This window comes from Cavia porcellus, unplaced genomic scaffold (genome assembly GCF_034190915.1).
Source record: "Cavia porcellus strain 051 isolate PalLab524CR breed Dunkin Hartley unplaced genomic scaffold, mCavPor4.1 scaffold_29, whole genome shotgun sequence".
In the NCBI taxonomy this organism is placed as follows: Eukaryota; Metazoa; Chordata; class Mammalia; order Rodentia; family Caviidae; genus Cavia; species Cavia porcellus.
The window spans coordinates 21,405,660-21,410,967 of NW_026947512.1; positions in this window are offsets into that span (position 1 = coordinate 21,405,660).

Below are 5,308 nucleotides of genomic sequence, written 5' to 3' on the forward strand. Positions count from 1 at the left end.
TTCTCTATTTGTTGCATGAATACCTTGAGAAATTACTGCATAATAGTATTTAGTAACTAGAAGATTCTCAGAAGTGTTGGGTAAAGTTGGCACAACTGGGAGAACAAATGATCCTTTTACAAAGTAATACACAGGCCAACAAACAGGTAGTTTCTTAGAATGCTTTAAATGGTAATGGAGGAAATGTAAATTAACCAAAATGATAAAGCATTTCATTTAACTAGATTGGCATAAATTTAAAAGCCTAATATTGAGTGCTGGTGCTGTGTGAACAGCTTAGATTCTACTGGTGGATAGATATGTACACTGAAAGAATCATTCTGTATGGACATGCTTGGAATACATACTGCAACAGATAGGTCATGAAATGGCTAAGGGTGTTGCTCAGTGGCAAAACAAATGAAATTAGGATGTAAAATGATCAGGGTTGGATCCTCAGCACCAAGAAAAGAAAAAAACAAAACAGAACTATGTGAGATGTGTATGGTATGGTGCCAGTCCTGACCCACTAAATTGTTTTCCTACCTCATTAATGGTTAACAACACATACTTGAAAACCACTGCTCTTGAGAGTGTTGACTGTGGAGCCAGGCGTAGTAGTGCATCTGTAATCCCAGCACTTTGGGAGGCTGAGGCAGAAGGATTGGTAGGTCAAGCCCAGCCTGGGTAGTGACCTAGGGAGACCTCAAAATTGATTTTAAACGCAGGACAGAGGGGACCCTGCTTATACCAAAGGGTTTGTTTGCTACTTTCGTAGCAGCGAAATATTGCAAACATCCTAAAGTGTTGATGGAAAAATAAATCTTGGTTTATCCATATATTAAAACAGTGAAATAAGTTACAATGGCAGCAACAATGTAGTTACATCTCAGAAATAAGTTGGACCAACAAGAAAGGGGACCATCTGGTATAACTGTCCTGATGTATGGTTCAGAAATATCCAAAACTAACTACAGTGTAATGATACAGATTTTTTGTGTGTGTGCCGGAGATCAACTCACAACCTTGCACTTGCTAGGCAGGTGCTTATGCCACTGAGCTAAATCCCCAGCATCATGATACAGATTATATGGTTAAAAACTTTTTTAAAGGTAACGTTAGCTGCATATGATGGCATTTCAGCATTTCAATAGGCTGAGGCAAGAGGTTCACTGCAAGTTCCAGACTCCAGCCTGGGCTACATAATCTGTCTCAAAAAACCAGCTGGACATGGTGGTGCCTCCCTATAATCCCAGCATTTGGGAGGCTGAGGCAAAAAGGTTACCACAAATTCCAGGGTCACCAGAACTACACAGACCTTGCCTCGAGAAAAAAAAAAAAAAAAAAAGCTGGGCATAGTGGCACATGCCTGTAATCCCAGAACTCAGGAGGCTGAGGTGTGAGGATCACTGTGAGATCAAGACCAGCCTGGCCTGTATAGTGAGACCCTGTCTCACAAAAAGTAAACAAATAAATGAAGTATTAATTCTGAATATGTTACCTCTGAAGAGGTAAGAATAGAATAAAGTTAATTTTTAACTAAGTGGTGACAGCTAGGTATTCCTTAAATGATGAGTCTTATTTGGTGTTTTTTGTTAGTTTCCTGAGACAGGTCTTCCTACATAGTCTAGGTGAGCTTTGACCTCACTGTAGTGCAGGCTGACCTTGGATTTAGAATCCTCCTACTACAGCCTTACCATCACACTCAGCTTGCAAGGTGTTTACAGATACATTTAAGGAACCAAACATGGTGGTGTACTTGTAATTCAGCACTTAGGAGACTTAAGTAAGAGTGTGAATTTGGGGCCAGCATACATGCATACCCATGTTTATAGTGGCATAATTCACGATAGCTGAACCACAGAAACAGCCTAGATGCCCATCAATTAAATGAATAAAGAAAAAATATATATATAATGTAGTGTTATTCAGCCATAATGGAGGAAATCATCATTTGCAGGAAAACAAAACTAGAGACCATCGTGTCCACAGCTCAAAAGTATGTCCTTCATAGGGGCTTCTGCTCTCCAGTTTTTCCTTTGCCCACCAAGAATGATTTACTGTAGTCATCTGCTGGTGCCTGGAGGCACCTGAGTTTGAAGTACCTTAACTGCCTTGCAACCTAAGGAAAGTTCAGCAAAACCCCTTGTTGGTAAAAATACACACGGAAGTTCCTTTGTCCCTTCTCCCTGGAAAGGGTCTGCTTGTTTATCTTAGCTGATTTCAACAGGAACCAGCCCTTGGGAGGTGTGACTTCACCCTAGACACAAATTCAACGAATAAATTTCTAATCAATGGAAAGCCCAGATTGCACTAAATCTCTAAGAGGTGTATTCTCGAGTTTTCATATTTGCTTACTTGGCACTGCAAAAACAGCAATTTAGCCTGGCTAGTCGCAGATTTGCCCTATACTCTGTACTTGGTTTAGGGCAGTGATGGCCAAATTTTTAGAGCTTTCACACAGCCTGTTGTGGCACATATGCTATAGGTTCACCTCCACTGATCTAGGGTTTTCAAGGCAAATCCTCAGTGTTCGATTACTGAAAACTTACAGCAGCTATGGTTACACAGAATCACCCCAGGTGTCTATACCATAAAATAAGATTATGGAACCTAATCAAACCTAACCAGATCCAGCCCTCCTGAATATACCTAAAAAACTCAAAGTCTGGATCAATGTCCAAATGAGTGGAAATAAAGCAGTATGGTAAGGACAGTGTTAAAGATCTGATACTGTACATACTAAGACTGTATCCTTGAAGAAAACTGCACGTTGATTTCCTTGCTATCCGCCTATCTTTATTCTCTGGAAAAAGAGTGGGCATATTCCAAACAAAGGCTCTTTCCTTTTGTATTTGGAAATATTCTTAATTTAGCAGCCAGAGATTAGGGAATATCACTAGATGCTGTTCTGCATCTAAAAAGTGAATCACTTTTAAATTGTACATATTTCTAATTTACATGATGCAAAATCCAAAAGAGATGTAGAGGAAAAACCCTCCTTCCCACCATCTCAAAACCAATCAGTTTCACTCCCCAAGACAGCAGTGTTACCACTTTACATTTTTCCAAATAATTTTATAGACATTCAAGCAAATATATTTTCTCACTTTTACATAAATAATAGGAAACCATACAGTTGACAGCTGCATAGTATTGGATTGTATGGCTGTACCACACTTAACTGCATGAGTCCCCTGCCAGTAGATGAAGGTTTTCTGTCTAATCTACAAACAATGCTGCAGTGAACAAGTTATCCATTATTTTACATGTGCACAAGTATATATGAAGGATTTGGTTCATTCATATCTTAGTTACTTTTCTTGTTAGACAAAATACCTGATAAAATTAAAAGTGGAATGGTTTGTTTTCAGTTTACTGTTTGTAGAAGTTTCAGTCCATAATAGCTGGCTCCAAGGCACAGTGCATGGCAGAGTGGCACTGTAGAGAAGTAACAGTCCAAAGACAGTAGGGAGGAGACAGCAAAATCACAATAGCAAGGCTGCCTTCTCTCTCTCCCTTTATATTCCACCCAGGTGTAAACTTTTTGACTGGTTTCACCCACATCCAGGGTGGGGCTTCTATTATCCACACCCTTAATTGCAATATCACACCCTTAATCCACATTAACACACCCCGATCCAGCCACCTTTCAAAGTATCCACCTATAATGGCATGAGACTTTGGCGGGATATCTAGATACCCCATAACGACTCACAACAACTTACGTTTTTGATGAGTATTTCCAAAAGATTCCCAACAGAATTTATACCAATTGGCACTTCTATATATAAGTATCAGGGAAAGTTTTAGGTCAGGAAGACATATGAAAGGTGGAAACATTAAGTAAAGATATTATCCTTAAGAAACAAAGGTTGCAGCCAGGGATATAACTCAGTTGCACAGTGCCTGCCTGGCAAGCACAAGGTTCTGAGTTGATTCCCAGTACAAAAAAAAAAAAAAAAAGAAAAGATTGCTGGTCATAGCGGCACAAATCTGTAATCCCAGCGTTTGGAAGGCTGAGGAAAGAGGTCTGCTGCAAGTTCTGTTGGCCATTAACCCCAAAAATAATCAGTGCACAAATAAAGGGCTCAGACTCCAAGAAATCTAGTTGGTGAAGTTTTTAGTTTTGCAGAAGGGTGTGAGCACACCTAGCTGCAATAGCATCTCCTTATACATCCTAACGGGGTAGCTGACCTTTTGCTCATTGGCTGGCTAGAAGGTTCACCATCAATCTCAATTGTCTAGTTTAGGTGGTAAGAGTGGGGCCTGATGGGCTTGCAGGCCTGAGTGGCTGAAGAGATTCTTAGAGACAAGGTGTTCCTGGAGTTCAAGCAGCAGACTCTCCTTGTAACTGTAACAATTGCGATCTTAGTGTGTGGAGTTGAGAAGGCCTGCCTAAGCTAGTTTCAGGAGGAGGTGCTCCTGTAAACATTCTGTTTTATGTCACATTTCCCCACAGTTGGAGGCCAGCCTGGGACTGAACAGTGAATTCAAGACAATTGTGAACCACACAGAGAGAGCCTGTCTCCAGAAAACATCAATTAATCAATCAGTCAATCAAAGGTAGAGCGCTTGCCTAGCATATGTGAGGACTGGGCCCAACTTAAAGGCCCAACTATAGCCAAACACACTTAGTTTGAACATTCACACATGCTGAACCAAGTAACATCTTTCCTTCTCAGACACTGACATAAACGCGCCGAAATCAATGAGAAGCAAAATTCCTGAACACGGTGAAAAGTCAGCAGAGGACAGTGGAGATAAGGATTACAGAACTTTTCTAAAAAGAATCTTCCGGAGTGTCCCCCTGGTGGGAGCAAGTTCCTTTCACTGCATGGTCTTAAGAGTGAAACCGAACACCTCGGCGGCGCGAACAGGCTTATTATGATGCAGAGAACCCCGGGACTCTCGAGACTCTCACCACAGCGGTGGGCGCCCAGAAAGGCAGCTGTGGATGATGGACCCGAAGCACTGTGCAGCCTCTAGGAGTCTTCTCGACTTGAGTGGGTACCCGGCTACGTCGCAGGTAAAGGTTATTCCTTATAATCAACCCCCCACACACACACACACACAAAGCCTAGCGATGCTCTCAATCCGCCGATCTCCAGGCTCGTGAGAGAAACTCAGGCTCGGTAGGTTACTGGGCTGCAGACCTTCCGCCCTCTCCCTCGCAGCCCACCTTTCTCCAGCGTCTCCAGCTTTCTCAAAACACTAAAATTGGAGTCCCAGGGCCACGCGAGTCACATACCGCGAGCTCGTCACGTGACACGATTTCGGTCCGCAAGTGGGCGGGGCCCGATTGGGAGGTGGGGCCCGACCCTAACGT